Source organism: Eschrichtius robustus, chromosome 16 (assembly GCF_028021215.1).
Source record: "Eschrichtius robustus isolate mEscRob2 chromosome 16, mEscRob2.pri, whole genome shotgun sequence".
Taxonomy (NCBI): domain Eukaryota; kingdom Metazoa; phylum Chordata; class Mammalia; order Artiodactyla; family Eschrichtiidae; genus Eschrichtius; species Eschrichtius robustus.
This window is the reverse complement of record NC_090839.1, coordinates 19,104,810-19,124,607: the sequence shown is the minus strand read 5'-3', so window position 1 is coordinate 19,124,607 and position 19,798 is coordinate 19,104,810. Positions and strand designations below refer to the sequence as shown.

The 19,798-nt window shown below is 46.1% G+C and overlaps 1 protein-coding gene across 3 annotated transcripts in view; it reads right to left on the bottom strand.

Moving 5' to 3' along the window:
- The window catches only part of ZHX3 (zinc fingers and homeoboxes 3), a 138,453-nt gene that overhangs the window by 108,168 nt on the left and 10,487 nt on the right, over window positions 1-19,798 (bottom strand). The window contains exon 1 of one of the 3 annotated variants that reach the window (XM_068565731.1): window positions 18,568-18,648. The exons of 1 other annotated variant lie outside the window; for it this stretch is intronic. The gene's annotated coding sequence lies outside the window, so the exon portion shown is untranslated. Of the gene's footprint in view, window positions 1-18,131; window positions 18,269-18,567; window positions 18,649-19,798 lie in introns of those variants that run through there. One more of the 3 variants, XM_068565730.1, reaches the window with a different exon arrangement.

The following is a 19,798-nucleotide window of genomic DNA, read 5'->3' as shown; positions in this document are numbered from 1 at the left end:
AAGCAACCTAAGTGTCCACTGGCAGATGAATGGATAAAGAAAATGTGGCACATATATACAATGGAATATTACTCAGCCATAAAAAGAAACATAATTGGGTTATTTGTAGTGAGGTGGATGGACCTAGAGACTGTCATACAGAGTGAAGTAAGTCAGAAAGAGAAAAACAAATACCGCATGCTAACATGTATGGAATCTAAAAAAAAAATGGTTCTGAAGAACCTAGGGGCAGGACAGGAATAAAGATGCAGACACAGAGAATGGACTTGGGGAGGGGGAAGGGTAAGCTGGGACGAAGTGAGAGCATGGCATGGATATATATACACTACCAAATGTAAAACAGATAGCTAGTGGGAAGCAGCCGCATAGCACAAGGAGATCAGCTCGGTGCTTTGTGTCCACCTAGAGGGGTGGGATAGGGAGGGTGGGAGCGAGATGCAAGAGGGAGGAGATATGGGGGAAAAAAATAAAAATAAAAATAAATAAAATAAAAGAGTTCCAGTTTTACCCCAAGTTTAAAATGGTGTCCAACTCACCAATTTCTTAGGGACTGGGGGAGGGGAAACAGCAGCTTCCCAAAGTCCCATCCTTCCAACTGTGCCACTGTCTCAAGTGTGGAGTTGGGAAATACAGCACAAGAACTGACTCTCCAACACCAAATGGGCTATTTTAACCTCTGAAAGAGTGGGGAAAGAACGTGGAGTAAACAGCTCCCTGCTACCCTCATACATTTCTCTCCCTCCAACTCCCAGGAAAGGAGGACACTAAGGCTCACAGAGGGTGAGTGTGGAAGACAGAGCCAAGACTGATCTGGGTATCAGATCCCTGTATTCAGTCCTGGCTGCTGGTCCAACCTTAACAACAGTAACCATAGTCTCCCCTTTGGTCTGTGCTAGCCAGCTGCCCAAAGGCAAATCAAAGGTTTAGTCCTAGCCCACCATGACAGCATTAGACTTTTACTGGTTTAAGATGGACTTATGGGGTCTGAAGTGACCCTAGTCATCCCAAGGCTAAGTTCTCTTTTTCTTGGGCCCGGAGACACAGAACTAAGGACCTCAGTTCTCCTGTCAGCACCCACCATATGCAGAGCACTCTTCTAGGGGCCCTGGTGAGTTGCAAAGAACCATCCAATTCTTTCTTTTCAAAATTAACTTTTTAATTAAGACCAGAGAGCTAAATGTGAGGCACAAGAGAAGGGCATGGTACACAGAGCTTTACCCAGCAGAAAGGTGTCAGAGAGGGAGGATAGTGGCATAGGAGGAGCTCAAGGTCTGGGTCACACTATGATATGTGAAACATGGGCAAGTCCCAACCTTTCTAAGACTCCATTTCTTCACCATCAAAATGAGGTCAGTAACAGTGTCTACTATTAATGATATCATTATTAACTAGGGTCATTGTGAGTATGAAACTAAATGATATGTGTAACAATCCCTGGCACAGTGGCAGGCATGCTCTGAGGGCACAGTCAATGCCAGCCTTTATTATCAGACCCAACTAAACTTGCTTAAGCCTCCTCTGGCAAGAAATCAAATTCCATGCCTTACTGGTATTTTACCTGCACCCTAGGACTTAAAAGCCTTTGTTTTCTTTTAAGGGAAAGTATATTACAACATTATCAAATGTAACAAAATGCTTTCCTGTTACATAAGACCACTCAGATAAAAAATATTCCGTTAAATAGACATTTTAGAACCTCCACTCAGAGGCGGGTTCCACGAGGGCGGGTTTCTGCTGAGAGTAAGTTTAACAAGAGATGGAGCCACCAGAGAAAGCTAACAAAACCGTGGGATGTTCTATTAGGACCACAATACGTAGAAAAAGGAAGGAGGTTACATCTGAAGAAATCAGGAATCCATAGTCTATAAAGAAGGGCTTGGGCAATAAAAGGGAAGATAGCTGTCTTCAAGTACTTAAAGGGTTGAACATGCTATATGTGGTGGAAGAGACTCACTAAGTAAATCCAAAGGGTCAAAGACTGTAGTTTCCTGTGAGGAAGAATGTTCTCAGGCTAACAGAGAGGTCCCCCACGTAAGAAGGGATCTCACTGGTGGGCACACTGGAAAACCCTGCGTCCTTTCCTATCTGAGCATCTGTAATCCTAATGTCTTGTTTGGACACCAGAAATAAACATAAGTGGGAATCAAAACAGTGGAGTTCGTGTGTGTGCAAGCATTTCTCATCCTGAGAACAGCAAACCCTCGAGAGAGTAAAGTGGGGACTCAAACGTAGTCCCTTATTACACACACTTAGGCATTCTTATTTCATTTGAGAGATGTCTAAATTTAAAAATAAATAACAATCTTACAGTGTTTTTTCTTAGAAAATAATCAGCCCAACACTACCTCCAAAAAACACAAGTACAACCTGCAGCATTATTTTGAGTAATGAAGCTAAGAGTTCCACTTAGTCAAAGGCATCTCTGCTTTTTGCTCTGTTAGTCTCAGAAAACTAAACACAGAAAAAAAAATTTTAAAAGATTCTAAAAATCCAGCCACTGGGAAGAAAGTGATTCGACATTTTCTTTTCTTTGTTCTACCTGCCAAAAAAGATAAAGTGGGTTTGGAACTGAGAGAAACGACAAAAAGAAAGAAAGGGTAGAAAAAGACATTTGAAAGAGAAGCATGAGAGTTTAGTGACATTAACCACCCAGAACCTTACTGAAATTCCAGATGTGTGACGTGCATACTTTTCTGTCTCTACCCACCTCTTCTTTTTCACTCCTGGTTAGCAGGAGGGAAGGATATAAAGGCAGAAGCACATCTTTCATTCAGCCCATTTGCTGCCTTTGAAGGCGATCACACTTGAGCCCAGGAGAACGTTAGTGCTCATCACCATAGAGGCAGCTGGAATGTCAAACCCAGAATTGTGGAATCTCAAAACGTGAGGCACCTGTGACAGGTTTCGGGGTGGGGGCAAGGGAGCGGAGAACCAAGTTACCAGGCAATGTTGGTCTTCGGAAGCTCTTCTGAAGCAATTCATATTCTTAAATTCTCAGCTTTTCTTCCTTTCAGAAGATGGAGACAATTACTAATTCTTTGGAGCTAAATGAATTCCTTCTGTTCACAGAAGACATTATACCAGACTTCACAGCCCTCAGACCCAGTGAGAAATGAATGATCTACTAAAGGACATACAATCAGGTGTAGATACCTTCATTATAAAGTGTGGCTTTCACCTGAACTGGAGAAAGCAATCTTTGTCCTAGATCACAGGGTATTTCGTTGTAATCCTATCCTTCCAGTACTGTTAGACTGGGTAGACTAATAAGTAAGCAGGGTGCTAAGTGCTACCATATCCACTTTATGCTCCAGCAGAAGTGGAAATGGAGGAGAAGCGGCACCTAACCCAGCCTGAGGGGTCAGGGAAGGCTTCCTGAAGGTGGGGGGCACCTGACATGAAGCTGAAAGGCAAGTAGGCATTGCCCTGATGAAAGCGGGGAGGGCTCTTTCTTTTCCAAGAGGCACAGAGGAAATCCAGGAGGACCAAGGTCAGAAGCCTGGGTAATGCTATCGTTTCAGAACTGGTCTAAGGACCTGGGGACCACAAAGGGGCCAGAGACACAGAGGGCTAAGGAGAATTTCAAGGCAGGAATGGCTCACAGTGTGACTGGATGCAGCTCAAGCCAGGAGAGGGTCAAAGGCCTGGACTTGGCTAATCATAAAGGGCCTTAAGTGCCCTTCGCCCTAGACATTTCAGGGAAGTGGCAGTGACAGGGGCCAGAGCACAGAGGCTTGAGTTGAGGAGGTGAGGAAGTAGAGACTGTGGATAAGGCTACTCACAGGAAGCTTGGCTGAGAACAGGGAGGGAGCTAACAGGAAATACAGCATCAAATTTTCTTTGCCAGCCTGAACCTCTGCTCTGAGCTCCAGACTCACTTCCGTCTTGAATTCCTCCTTTTCCCTTACCCACCGCATCCAATATACCCTGTGACCTCCCTTCCACCCATTCACCATACAACAGCCAGAGTAGTTTTCTTAAGCTATAAATCAGACCATCTTGCCCCCAGGCAAAGTGTACAACGGTTTCCTGCTGCCCTTAGAATAAAGTCTCACCCCCTGGCCATGGCCTGTACACGCTTGTGCGATCCGGGCCCCGCTTCCCTCCCCAGCACCTTCTCCCGCACGCTCCCTCCTGCTCAGCATGGACCAGGATGGCCTCTGTTCAGTCCCCAAACCCTCTAAGCACTTTTCTGCCTTAGGATCTTTGTTCAGGCTGCTCCCTCTGCCTGGAATGCTCCTCTCTTGCCCTCCCTCCTCCAACCCAAGCAGCCAAAGGGTGAATCATCTATAAAGAAACAGCCGCCACAGAGGTGCTCCCCTCCCCCACCCCAGGGGTTTCCCCCCTCAAGCCTACTTCAGAGTCCAGGTTCTCCGGTTCTCCAGGTGGGGTATTTCCTGGCTCTCACCGCCAGGGGCTCTGATGTCAAAAACCTCAAGTCCTAGCTCATTTCTCTGCGGCCTATTAATTGAGTGTCTCTTGTCAAGGCACCACCTCACAGGGTCTGCCTCCCCAGCTGTTAGGAAGCTCATCTCAGAAGGTGTGTAGACACCCGGGTTCTCGCCCACCTGTCTCCCCCCGCCCTGGGGGCCTCTCTCCTACCTTTGTGGTGCCCCGCCTTCATGGGGAACAGTCCTGGGCCCCTCAGCCCTTCCCCCTTCCCCAGCTCTGTCTCTCAAGGCAGGAGGAGTGGCCTCTGCATTCTGTCTTAGGCTCCACAGGTCCTGCCTCACTCTTTTTCAGCCCCCTCCACCCTTCTGTGCACACTAAAACCCACACACCCCAAATTCACCTCCATCCAGTAAATGCCTCCTCTCAACCATCTCTCCTTTGGCCTTAGTCACCAGCTCCCATCCTAGGCCTGATGCATCAAAGCCTCCCAATCATCGACTTCCTCTTCCCCCACCCTGCTGCCTGGACATCGATACCCAGGGCAACCATGGAAACCATGGTTTGAAGACAGCAGAACATCCACCAGTCTGGGCCCCCCCCACCCCCATGGCTGACTGGATTTGAAATGAGCATGAAAATGTTTTAAGCCACTGAGGTTTAAGCAGGGTTTACCTGTTACAGGAGCTAGCATTTCTCTATGTAATACAGGCTGAATTTAGATAGTTGAAGAGAAGGGGACAGGACTCTAGTGGTAAAGAAGAAAGGTTATACAAACGCCTGGCTCTAGGACTATTCATGGCCTGATGACACCAGCTCCATTTATATACTCCTTATCCTCTTCAAAATACTTTAAAATACGTTTTCTCATCTGACACAACCATCATCATCATCACTTATCATTGGTGTTGTTATAATTAACAGTTTACAAATGAAGAAACGGACTGAGAGAAGTTAAGGTGTGTCCAAGGTGCCATCACTAGTAAATGGAGGAGCCAAGGTGGACCACAGGACTCCTGACTCATAGTCCACTGGCATCTCCCCTGCAGCATCCAGTCTCTCAAAGCCACACGCCAGTGCTACAGGAGACACTCTCGGCTAAAGTACACAAGGGTGCTGGAATAAAACAAGGAAAGATAGGGAGTCTGGCAGAACTGGTTAAAGGCAGACTGGAGGACTTTATAATCATCAGACTGCGGAGTATAACTTTCATTCAATAGACAATGGGGAACAATAATCAGCCTCCACTTTCAAGCCCCACAGCAGTAATTTTATATCTTCACCTCTGTCTTCAAAGACCTTACTGCACCCTCTCCCCTTGGCTATCAGATGTTGCCAGAGGTCCACTTTACTAAGAAAATAGAAGCTTTTACAAGGGCAAAACTTCCAGCCCCCTAGCTTCTATAGACATATCTGTATCCCCAAATAGCCTTTCCCCTTTCCATACCAAGTGAAAGAGGCATCCCTTCTCTGGTAAAACTACTGACCCTGTGCACATCCCTCTATCCATGGAGGAAACCTTGATCGATCATTTGTCCTTTCTCTCCCTTCTTCCTTTCTTCTAGTTCTGTCTCTTCAGCCTCTGAACATGCTAGAACCCCTCACATCTCAAAATCATCCCTTCCTCAGGAAGTTCACAGCCCCTTCTTCTCCTCATACGTTGTAACTGAGCTCCTTAAGAAGCAGCAGCAGCAAACATGCATCTCCACTTCATCACCCCAGGTCCTCTATTCCACCCACTGTAATGAATTATGACACTGAAACAGTCACCTCTAATGATACCTCCTAAGAGCTAGGTTCAATGGACAGACAGCAACATTTCGCTCGACCTTTATATGGGACTTGACAGTGCTGCACTCTTGAAACTCTCCCTTGCTATGACTTCCATGATCCACTCTCTCCTGATCTTCCTCCTCTCTGCTCCTTCTTGGTCTCCTTTACTGGCTCCTCTTCCTCTGCCTCTCCCCTAAATGTTAGTGTTTCCTAGGGTTCCATTTTGATACCTCGCCTTACCTTACAAACTCTGTTCTCTCTGTCTGAAATCACCCACAAACATAGCTTCAACTGATGGCTATAGACCGGTGACTTCCAAATTTACATCCCTTCAGTCCAGACCACTCATGTGATCTCTCCACACCCTGGCTACATTTGCCTGCCGGTATCTCCCCATGGATTCCATGGGCACCTCAAATTCAACATGGCTAAAACCAAACCACTAAGCATCTTGCTTACCACACTTGTTGCACATCTTTCTGCACTGATAATGACAGCATTTGTTGAGTACCATATCAGTCTTGGTTCTCCAGGAAAACAGAACCAAGAAGGTGTGTGTGTGTGTGTGTGTGTGTGTGTGTGTGTGTGTGTGTGTGTGTGTGTGTGTGTGTGTGTGTGTATACACACATGCAAATTAAGAGATTTATTTTAAGGAACTGGCTCTCATGATTGTAGGGGCTGGCAAGTCTGAAATCGGAAGAGAAGACCAGCAGGCTGGAAATGCAGGCCAGAGTTGATGAGCAGTCTTGGACTTAAACAGGCACTCTGGAGTCAGGGTCCGGCCCTCTCACCTCTACATCCACAGCACCCTACACAATGCCTGACACACAGCAGAAGCTCCATAAATGTTGGTTAACGACCAACTGGGTATAAAACAAAATGCTTTTATTCATTTATTTATTTTTGGCTGCGTTGGGTCTTCACTGCCACGTGCAGGCTTTCTCTAGTTGCAGCGAGCAGGGGCTACTCTTCACTGCGGTGCGCGGGCTTCTCATTGCGGTGGCTTCTCTTTGTTGCAGAGCATGGGCTCTAGGCACGCGGGCTTCAGTAGTTGTGGCATGCAGGCTCAGCAGTTGTGGCACACGGGCTTAGCTGCTCCACGGCATGTGGGATCTTCCTGGACCAGGGCTCAAACCCATGTCCCCTGCATTGGCAGGTGGATTCTTAACCACTGCGCCACCAGGAAAGTCCCTGAAATGCTTTTAAATGCTAATGGGACAAAAGGATGTAGAAGGCACTGAATTGTGATGAAGAATCAGGAAACTTGAACAAGGGCTGCGCTGTAAATCAAGACACAGCCCTTCCAGGGCTTTCACTTGCCAGAATTACCTGACCACTATCCCTACAACCAAATGGGGACCCTCACACTGAAAGTAGCACATCAGTTCCAACTTGAATGTCTTGACAACGTTGTGAAGGTTGTGAAGTTGGTGTGGCCAAGAAAAGGCCACATTTTATGAGTAATTTGAGGCTCAGAAAAACTAAGGGTCATGTCTAGGTTGCTACAGAAAATATCTACAGTGAAAGGTCTTAGTTCTTCAGTGACAGGTATAAGGGGACCATAAAAACAACAGAAGGTCAGAACCAAAAAGGACCCACGCAGTTCAAAACTCTTTATCAAAATCTGCAAAAACTAAAAATATCTTCTACTACTTACAAGGGATACTTTTTATTTTATTATGATTATTATTCAGATACATTTTTGTCTTACTGTACTATAATTCCATGGTATATATTAGATTATTAGCATTATCATGTATACATTGTTATAGTTATATACTAAATATCTAGAAGCACATATTGCTTTCTGAAATACTGCCAGTATGTATTAAATCTATAGTTCTTTAGGGATGACTAAGTAGTCTGTATTAACCCCAGGCACCAAAAAATCGCTGGTTTTCTTATTTATTATTAATAAACATTAGAATTAGTGAAATATTAATAATATATAGTCCAAATATTATATTTGGTGATTCTCTGAAGCCATGGAGTAGTGGAAACTCTCCATTAGCTATTCCTACTGAACAAAGCTGATTACCCCCACCTCTATTTGCATATATAGTAACTTGACCTTTTCAAAACTCTTATTTATGTACAGTCATTTAAGTATGATAAAACTCTTATAAACCTTTTTAAAAGGTGTTTTAGTCCAGTTGACAGAAAAGAGGGGCAAACGCCTAAGGTCATGTAATTGATAAAAAGCAAAAGCAGGACTAGACACCAGGCCTTTCCACCTGCGCCTACCGTTACACTACAAAGCTACGGTGGCTTCCTGGCCATGGAGCTTCCAGACTGTCAGTGATATGAGGCCAGAGGGAGACCACGTCTGACTTGCTCCCCACGGTGTCTAGCACAGTACCTGACACACAGTAGACACATAAAAAGTACATTACTGGTGAGCAACTTAATTCATTTTCTTAGAGTTGCTTTAGCCACCTGCATAGTAGATTGGTACATACAGCATTGCCAAATATCTTGGCTTTTAAAATGCTATTGGCATTATCAGGAATAAGCAAAAAATACTATCTTTTCAAAACTGCATGTGTTGATTCCCAAGGGGATCAGAATTCTGAGCCAGGGCCCCATTTCAGCACAAAAGGTAGCAAGTTGTATGTTTTTCAGCTTCCTAGAAAATTAAGTGTTGGCTTGATGGAGCAAGTGGAAGATTGAAAATAGAGTCTTCTCGTGGGAAAGAAAAAACTGCAAGGTCTCTGGCATAATATAACCATTTGCAAGGCTGGTACAATGGTCCAGCTGTCGCTAACTTACCATGGCAAGAAATGGGCTTGCTAAAGGACTGTGGATTCACCCAGAAGGACACACATCAACACGACAGAATCTGTGGCACGAAGATGCAGGTCTGAGGCAGGACAAGCCCCACAACAAGGAACACAGAGGCTTGGGGCAGGAAGAGAAATTCTGGGCATGGCTTCACAGCCTTCCTGTAAAACCTCGTGTGCTCAGCCATGCTAGAGCAAGGGAGAATAAGAAGAAGCTGGCCGCCTTCAGTTTATTATGGTGTTCAAGAGGCCTCCTAACCCGGCAGACTATTCCTTTCCTATGAAGTTCTCACCAGTATCACTTAGAGCTCCATCTTCCCCCAGTTCCTAAACCACACATCCAAACATATGCCTTCCATTGTCATTCTGATTGTCTAGTCACCATCACAGCGCTGTATTTCCATTTCTTCAGGGATTTGAGATATCCACTGTGATTCCAAGATTACCTTTAAGAGCTTCCATAAAAGCCCTTCTCCATCATACATTCCTTAATACTTCATATTTTACTTACAGAGACAAGTTATCCAAAATAATTAAGGCGTGAGGCATTCTGGATGAGTGAGTCATTTAGATAACTGAACGCAAATTCATTAAGCACCGAAATATTTCTATAGTCTTGTTAAAATAAATGATGCCTTAGTAAACAGAGAATATAAAAAATAGTTCAAAATTCTATCCAACTTTCAAGATCCAGTCTGATTACAAACATTCCCTGAAAGCAGCCTCCAACCCCCTCTTGCCACCTCTACCCACCACCAGAAATAACCTCTCTTTTGCTGTGATCCCACATTTTGATTATACCTCCTTTGCAGCACACTACATGGTCTGCTTGAGGTTAGAGATTTAAATGCACCTTGTCTAACTTAAAAAAAAAAAAGTTCCTGGAGACCAGAGACCTTCTTTTTTAATACCAAGGTGCCTAGTTCAAGGCAGGCATACAAACACTTCACAAACTGAGATACTCTTAGTGATTCAGACGCTGTAAAGGGCACCATACACAGCAGAGCCTTCAAGGGTTCCCGAGCTCTGGAGGGCAGGAAAGTGTGACATTAGAGAACACATTAGTATCATTAAAATCCTCTTTGGCCTCTGTCAGTATTTCTCAGCTTTAGAGAAAGTGTTTTTCTACAAGGTAAAAATACTCTAAATTCCTGTTTGTTTGGGTTTTTTTCCTAAAAGGGAATTAGTTAATCTCAACTTGCAAACAGAAAGCTCTGGCGGAGCTGGCATTGCTAAACCTCCACTGGTCTCAAGATGTGCATTCGAATGGCTGTCTGCAGTTCAGCAGGGAGATGAGACAGCGCATGGAAGGACGTGGTAAGTGACAGGAATAGAGCCGAGATGCTATGCCATGTTTGACATCCAGTTCACCAGTTTGAAAGCCAGACTCCTCAGTCTGGAAATAAGGAACAGAGCACGCGATCGAGCAATTCAAGTTTCAGGCTCAAGGTCCAAAGCAACCACTTCTAGCAGGGTAACAACATCGTTTTCCCAAAGCTTTAGTGTTTGGGCATGACAAAACAGGTGGTAAGTATAGTTTAATATTCCAAACACTCAACTCAAACCCTCCTCACCAGCAACAAGGGATTCTAAGTGGTCAGCCCAGGATGGTGAACTCCAAGTTCCCTCCCCAGCAGCTATTCTCTTGCAGGATTCCTTTTCCTTGTCATGGAAACAAACAGAATTTTCTTCATAAAAATAGGGAGAATGGGTTGGTAGGGTTGCTGGTATCATGATATTAAGTATCTAGGCATGTTCGCAGCCCCTCAGGGATAATAACTGCTCTTGTCTTTGCCTTGTCATTGAGTAAAGGGTTTTTTAATCCAGTATCTTCAGAGACAGAACTGCGTCACATAGGTTAATTGTACTGATAACTGAAGCACGAAAACATGCAAGATTAGAACAGAAAGCTTTCTAAATTCAATCGCATTACTTCCTTCTCAGCCTTTCTGAACTAATCAAACCATAATTTGACCTATCCCTGCTGAACAGGAGAGCAATTATGATTAATTAATGTATTCGGAGACCACAGAGGCAAACAAGACTGTTTCCTCTATGAATGTCCCCAAACTGCTGTACTTTGAATTATTTTGTGGAGAGTTTTTGTCTCTGTCATCACCAGCTGTCTCTTCCTGCTTTCGTCAGGGGGTTTGCCTCTAATGGAGGGTCTCTTAATTCAGTGCATCTGATATCAGCTAGACCTGGAAAGGCAAGCTATTAAGAGTCACCGGCTAAGGCTCTCTCTCACCAGCCTCACTTCAGACCCAGGCAGTCGGCCTCCAGACCCCGTGTTCTTACCCACTACAGCCACATTTCCCAAACTTGCCTAATTATAAAGGACTACCAGGTGTATGTGTGGAGGGCGGAGTGTTAAAATGCACATTCTCAGACTCCTCTCCTAGAAATTCTAATTCACTGGGCCTGGGGTGGAGCCCTGGAATCTGTGTTTTTAACACAGACCCTCAGATGATTTCCATGACCAGGTTTAGAAACACAAATCTATATGCCATCCATGCTGCCCACCTGGAATTGGGATTCCTTTAGAAGCATAACGAACCTGGGCTGAGGCCAACTTCTTCCAAAGAGACCTTGCAACCAACAGAGCTTCCAGGTCACTGCTCTGCCAATGCCCTGATCTTTTGCGGCTCCTGCAGGCTGGTCATCACACCTCTTCTCATTGCCGGGATGTCATTCACAGAAGATTTGGCACGCCTTCCTTCTCTCCACCCCAAATGTCCCGCCACCCTTTTGATGGTTTGGATAACCACATGGATGACCCAAACAACACTCAAGCCTCAGTTACTTGACCTCCTTCACTGAGTTCGCTTCACTTCAGCCACTTATGTCTGTGGCAAAACCCAGGCGCCTGTCATGTCCAGTAATTAATTGCTCCAACTCTGAAATCTTCCACTCACATGTTGCTCTCTAACCACATCCTCCTATTACTCCATCGCTCCAATACGTCCATTGCTTGATTTCATCCACATCTCTGGTCCTTTTCTCATCCACGTGCAGCAGAGACCCCCTTACCGCTCGTGTTAATCACTCCCTGCTCAACACCCTCAGTTCCTCTACTCCACTGTCCTTCCGCTGCGCACCCCCAGCAAAACTCAACCCTGGCTCAGTCCAACTATATGTCTTCTTTGCTCCTAAACCCAGGCAGCTGAATGCTCCTGGCGCCCTGATCAATCCACGGTCTCCTACCTCAACGGAGCCCTGCATACTGCCGAGAGGTCATGGACGTTGCCCCAAGTTCACTCTTCCTCTTCCTGACCTCAACTGTATGTCAAATCTCCCTGTTTTTCCTCTGACCTCTTCCCTCTTACTCTTAGAGGACAACCTCACCCTCTATTTCACAAAGATGATGGAAGTCATCAGACTGGCACTTGCTCTTGAGCCATCCCACCAGAAAATGCAACTGTGCCCAGATATTCCATCGTAAGGGCTGCCAAGCCCATCCATGCCTGTACTGGGCCTACTGTTTGCTTGGTTATTTGAAGTAAACTCCCTGGTGATAATCATAACTGAAGTAAGCTGTAACGGTGGTGAATGGGGAAAAAAAATAGCCAGCCTCTCAAAGGATCCCTCTACCCTGAGAATCTTTTTAAGATTGGGAGGAGTTTAAAAAGAAAAAGAAGAAAACAAAACTATCTTACTTACAAGCACTGAACAAGTTTAAATACAAACATAAAGTTGCATACATCAGTAGAATGATTATAAATCCCAAGCCAAATAGTTAATTCCCTGATAATTTTTATAAACTCAAAACCAGAGTCAGTGAAACACTACTGTTAGTTATGGTTTCTGTCTTTCACTCTTAACCAAACTCTAGTTTGTGGATGGGGCTAAACGTCTTTTCCTAACTTTTTTTTCCTCCTTATAATATTAATATTGATAGCTAACATTGACTGTTTTTTGTGTATAATTATGCTACTCACAATGACCCTGTGAGATAAGAACTATTATGTTTCTCCATTTCCAGCTGAAAAAAACAGACTTAGACATGTTAAGGAATTTGCCCAAGAGCTTGCAGCTAGAAAGTGGCAAAGGTAAAAGTAAAACACAGAGCCCAAACACAAACTAATCTCTGTGCTTTGGCACAGTGGTTATCAACAGAAACTTCCCAGGAAATGCACCACCCTAACCCAAGCATTTTTTTTTATACTCCAGTATATGCTCAGAAACACAAACATGAGGAACCACCTAATATTAATATCACTGCATATTCCACATTCATTCACTCATTCCTACATTCATATCAGAAGGCAGCAACGAATCAAAGGGAAGCAATGAATTCTGCAGTCAGATCATACAGATCCAAATTCTAGCTCCACCACTTTCTTAGCTGCGTATTTGAAAAATTAATTCTCTAAGCTCAATTTTCTCAAAACAAAAAAACCCCCAAAATGATAATATAATAATATAATGATGGTAATATAATAATATAATGATGGTAATATAATAATATAATGATAATACAATAACCATCACCACCTTAGTAGGTTCTCCCAGAGATTTAGAGATAATGCACAAACACACTTAGCCACGGACCTGGCACATAGTCTCAAGCAAGGTTAGCTGTTATAATAATTCTTATCATTCAGAAGGTACTGGGGACCTGCAGCTGGTGGAGTCTAGGCAGAGCACGGTGCCCAGACTGGACCATAGACAGGCCAAGGCTGTCCCTGCCCTCTTGGTCTTGCAGTCTACTGGAGTAGCCAATAAAGAAGGAAACAAACATATGAATGAAATACTTGGAATTTTAGTGAAGTGCTAGCAGGAAATGCACACGTACTGAGAGGGGTACAATGGGGAGGAAGCTACTGTAAAGGGGTGATCAGGGAAGAGGCTCCTCTGAGGAGGGACATTTTCGCTGAGCCCAGATGTTGGAGAAGGACCTTCCATGAGAAGAGTCGGGGGAACAGTGCCGGGCAGAGGGAAGGGCTGTACAGAAGAGGAGAAGAACTTGGCATTGAGAGGAACCGATGATGCTCCCACCTGACAGGAGCGCAGCGAGCGAGGAGCGGAGCAGAGAGGAAACAGAGGCCGGCACCTGAGTAAGTGTGCACGTGGGTCTGAGGGCGGTGGGAAGCCTCGAAGTGGGCAGGGGGTGAGCGGGGTGACAGGGGCTGGTAGGCTCACTGGCTGCTGGCAGGAGAACGGGTTAGAGAAGGCAGGAGTGGATGCTGGGAGACCAGGTGACAGGCAGGGACAGTCATCCAGCTGAGAGAAGACGGTGGCTGGATTAGGAGGACAGAGGGAAGGGAGGATCTGAAGTATCTGGAAGCTAGGCCGACAGGCCACGCCGACCGACTGGAGGTAGGGTGAGGGATCGGGAAAAATCCAGGTCGACTTTCAGGTCTCTGGCGAAACAATGAATGGACAGTAATGACATTGAGACAGGGAAGGCTCAGGGCAGGGGAAAGCTGGATGAGAGAGGGGAGAGGGGTCAAGAATGAGGAATACAAATTTGGAAGTTTGAGAGGGAGATTGAGCAATCGATTTGGACACGTGAAGTTTGAGATCACTGTGAGGCTGCCAGGAGAGAGAGAAGGGGGGCGGTAGGTAAAAATGTAAGTCTAGAACCAAAGAAAGGTCCAGGCGGGAGGTGTTACTGAGGTAGTCATCTGCATCCAGAGGGTAATCAAGCCCTGGGAATGGATGAGATCACTTAGGAAGAGACTATGATGAGAGAAGGGAGGTAGCCAAGCGAGAAAAGAGAAGAAGTAATACCAAATCAGGTCGGTAATCTAAAACGAAACGTGGTAATGTAGCCCGTACAAAACGACACAGAACTGCCCCAACTATGTGCCTGATAAATGCCCGTGGAACAAAGAAAAATTAATTCTTAACACATTTCCTTTAGGCCTTAAAAGAATAAAATTTTTCATTTAGGATTTTTTTTTTCCCCAAGTTCTCATATGTTTGAGGCAAAAGAAAAAAGATTTTGAAGGTTTGGATTGTGTTCAAAGGAATTCTTTTCCTTTAGAGCAAAAAGCAAGGATTCTTTTCAAAAACTCACTGAAATTAAAGATTGCCTACTTGAAATTTAAGCTTTTAGAAAGCTTACACTCACACTATATTCTCTCTGTAAAAATTCTACCCCAATATACAATTTTTCCCTTCCTTATAATGAAAATGCAATTATATGTTCTACTACAGATGTCATTTCATCCTGAAAGATGAAGCTGGTACTTTCAAACAGTTCAAGAGTCACGTGAGAGTTGTAAAATGCTCAAGAGATCACGGATTTATTTTTAAATGTTTAAAAAAAAAACAAAAACCTTAAGTTACCTGCTAGGCCATCCAAAAACTGATAACCAGGGAATTGAAAAGGATAAAACTGCCAGGAAAATAAGTAAATATAACAGCTACTCCTCAAATGAAAATGCATTAAAGCTGTAATTATATCTCTGGGTATCTGTTGACACAGAAAACTCACTATCCTCTTGAGGCTAATACTATCACTAAGAACTACCACACTGAAATCATAGCAGTAAACACAACTGAGACACTTTATACGTTTCAAAGATTTCCAGTGTTACACAAGGTATAATGCATAGAAGGAGTCAGTAACATTTGCCAAAACTGTTCCTTCCCTCAACTGTTCAAGTTAAATCAAGATTGTAATTCTTTTTAAGATCATAAGCCTCACTTTGTAAAATTCTTCTCCTCAGATATGTAAAGGAGAGGACTATCCTGACTTTTAAAGGATTGTTATCCCACTGCATGATATAGCAATCTAAAAGCCTAGGAGGAAAAAAATAAATGGTTCTGATGAACCTACAGGCAGGACAGGAATAAAGACGCAGACGTAGAGAATGGATTTGAGGACACGGGGAGGGGGCAGGGTAAGCTGGGACGAAGTGAGAGAGTAGCATTGACATATACACACTACCAAAAGTAAAATAGATAGCTACTGGGAAGCAGCCGCATAGCACAGGGAGATCAGCTCAGTGCTTTGTGACCACCTGGAGGGGTGGGATAGGGAGGGTGGGAGGGAGACGCAAGAGGGAGGGGATATGGGAATATATGTACATGTATAGCTGATTCACTTTGTTATACAGCAGAAACTAACACACCATTGTAAAGCAATTATACTCCAATAAAGATGTTAAAAAATAAATTAATTAATTAAATAAAAGCCTAGGAGGCTACCAGGAAGGTTACATGCATGGGTGGGTAATAAGCATTCATTCATTCAACAAATATTGATTAAGCACCAAAATGGGTCAGGTCCTGTTCTGGGCCCTGAAGATACACCAGTGAAAAAAGCCTCGCACTTCCAGATTAATCGAGGGAAAGAGACAATAAACCAGCAAATAAATAGGTATTTGCCAAGTGGTGGTAAGTGCCATGAAGAAAAGTAAGGTTGGTTAAGGAGGACAGGGGAATGGGGTGTATCCTCCACAGAGTGGTCAGGGAAAGGCCTTAAAAGGTTACATTGGAGCAGATCCTGAGGGAAGAACCATGGTATCCAGGGAACAGAGTTCCAAGCCGACGCAATAGCAAATGCAAAGGCGCTGAGGCTGGCGCATGCTTGAAGATTTTAAGGAATAGCAAAAAGATCTGTCTGGCAGGGCTGGAAGTGAGCACAGAGAGGTAGCCTCGTAGACCACGGCAAGGACTTCAGATTTTACTTTAAGATACGAAGTTGTTGGAGCTCTCTAAGCAAAGGACCTAATCTTTTTAAAAGGCTCAAAAAAGGAACAAGTTCTTATAAAAACAAGACATACCTCTCACAATCTATTTATAAATGTAAAAAAGCAGACAATAAAACAATCTTATGGTACAGTAGCATTTCTGTAAGAAAAAAAAATACTTACATATGGGAACAAAAGACTAACGGGATAAATACCAAACTATGGTTTACTATGGTTTGTGGGATGGTGGGTTTTTTCTTATGCTTTTCTTAGGTTTTTTTTTTTTCCTAGTTTTCTGCCTTAACCATGAGTTATTTTTGTAATTTTTGATGTTATCTTAGAAAAGAAAAAAACCCACTCCCACATGAGACTGCCCTAGTCTGAAATCTTATTTAAATATGACCAAAAAAAAAAAAATGGGGACCATTTTCTCCCCAAATTACCCTGCTTCCCATGCAATGTTTTCCTGTTACGAAGCACTGTACAAATCAAGCACCACGCAATGTATCAAGGTCACAAAACCAACTTGGTTAATACGTTTATCATTACATAGCAGCTCTGTCCTCTACAGCAACTTTGATACCATCTTTCCAAGGCAGCAATAGAAGGGCCCTTTTCATTAATTTCCTAACACTCTTAGCTACTACTACGCCGCTTCTGGATTTTTCCACTCTATGTCTCTTAGAAACAAATTAAGCCCGAATAAGTTGTTCCAGCTAATGAAGTGCGCTTTTGGCTCTTTCCCCGTGGTTGAGAATTATCCGGCAAAATACCAATTGTTTTAGGACGCATTTTCTCTTAGTTTTGAAATATGCAATACGAAGTTACTGCAAATAAAGAACATCAAGATAACAGCATACAAGAGCGTGTATAAATGGAAACTACTGTAATCCTTCTTAAAACTGAGGATGTGTGGAGGTCTCATGAATAAACATACTATACGTCCACATGACACAGATAAAGACGGAAAGGAGTGTGCCCTCCCTCCTCCTCTACACCCCCCTCCCCCCCTCCCTCCCCGCCCCACCACATAACATCTTCTCGCAGGGCAAAATCCCAGGGCAATCACTGCTCAGAAATGCAAACCACGCAACTCAAAATGACTCAAGCTCTCAAAACACTTTCCACCTAAGCTCCTCATCCCACCCACTCCTCAATCACTTCCGACAGGCTTCTCTGAATGGAAATCCCAAACTGGGAAGGTTTAGCAAGCCCCCAAACTCTGCTCACATGCCACCTGCGGCATCCGGGGACCCAGAGCCCTGCTTCGCTGCCTTCTCGAGGGCAAACACCGGTCCCAGGATGGAGGAGTCTACTGCACCCCGAGTGGCTCGAGTCCCGGCTCAGCTGCCTCCCTGGCCGAGCGGACCAGAGCCTGCGGCTGCCCCCATCCCCGCAGAACGCAGCCGGCCCGAGGGACTTGGAGCAAGTGGCTCTCGGCCGCCGGCATCTCCGCCCCACGTCGGTCAGGCCGCCCCCCGCGCTCCCCTCCCGGCGCTCGGGCGCACACGCGGTGCTCACAGCCGGCGCACACGGGGACACGCACCCTCACATGGTCCGGCGGGCATCTGCGGACACCCCCACTGCCCCGCCACAACCCCCTCGTTGCAGCCGTGTGGCCCGCGGGGGCTACTCGGACCCCCGGGAGCGGCGGCGGCGGCACCCTCACGCCTCCAGGGTGCCCGAGCCAGCAGTGAGGTCGGGGCGCGGGGGGGGGGGAGGTTGATGACAGATGGGGCGGAGGGAGGGGCTTCGGGGGGAAGGGGCGGAGCGTCCCAGCCAGGGGGTGCTGGCGGCTGACAGAAAGACCCGGGGCAGCCGGCGGGAGGGGGTGGCGGACACTGCGGGCAGGGCCGGGGGCCAGGTGTGGTGGGAGGAGCTCGCGCAGACACAGGGGGCTGACAGGAGGAGACACACACACACACACGGGGACTGACAGTCGCGGGGGCACACGGGGCCGGCGGGCCGCGGCGGGCGCTCACCTGGCAGCGGCAGCGGCGGGGGCGCCCGCGGCCGGGCTGCTCTCCCCGCGCTCCGGGCCTCCCTCCCGGCGGGCGGCCGGCCGGCCGGCCGGCGCAGGCCTCGCGGAGGCGGCGGCGGCAGCGGCGGCGGCGGCAGCGGCGGCGGCGACGCCGGAGCCGCGGACTGCTGGGCGGCGGGGACGCAGCTGCACCAACCGACTCCGGGCCGCTCGCCTCGGCTCGGCCGCACTCGGAGGCGCTCGGTTCCGCTCGGCCCCGCTCGGCTCGGCTGGGGGCGTGGCCCGAGGCCCCCCGCCCAGGTCGCCTCTGGCGCCCGGGGGGCGGGGCTTTCGTGCGGGCGCAAGCCCCCTGACGTCGCAGAGAGCGGACCTTACCCCGGGCGCATGCGCGGGTGCCGCTCCCGCTTCTCCCCGCGTGGAGGCTGAAGGGGGCGGAGAAGGAGGGGACCGGGGGCGGATGCTGCGGCTCCGGAGGTTCCCGGCTTTTGTACTCCGTATCCTGGTCCTTCTAGAGGACCACCTGAGGAAAGCCACGCCAGGCTGTACTTTCAAAAAGATGCAGATAGGGCAGGGACCCTGGCCCTTTCCCGGCCCCTCTCCTCCCAATCCCGTGTTTCCCAACGAGCATCGCCTAGGAGTTGGTTTTTCTTTTATCCCACCAGCACAGCACCGCAATTTTTTATCTCTTCTGTTTCTTAACAACAACGACGACTTCCGATGACTGCTTTCTTAACATTATGTCTTCAGGTACTTGAGAACTTTCAAGCATCAGTTAGCCCCCTCAGGTACAATAATGCTCTTTTTTCACAGCTTCTGTTGTGGAACCTGTAACGCCTGAGGTGAGGGTGACCCTTTTCTGAGTTTTTGTCACATGTTCCAGGCACCTTTTTTGTTATGGAGTCCATGTCTGTAGCAAATATGCCCAGAAAGTGGTCCCCACCTTTAGAATCTCTCTAGTCTGACATACTTAGGTTGGAATCCCGGGTCTGCATTATACTAGCAGATTAATAATTGGCTGAGTGACTTTGGACATGCTATTTAATCTCTCATCCATAAAAGAGCAATGAAAATATCAGTAATGAAGCCAATAGGAATGACTGAAAGGATTAAATAACAGCACACGTGCAGCTTTCTGCACAGTGCCTGGTGTTCAATAAACAACACTGACTTTAACTTCAGGTTGCATTATAACCTTCAGATCCTGAAACCCAGTGAACATAAACATAAGTGCT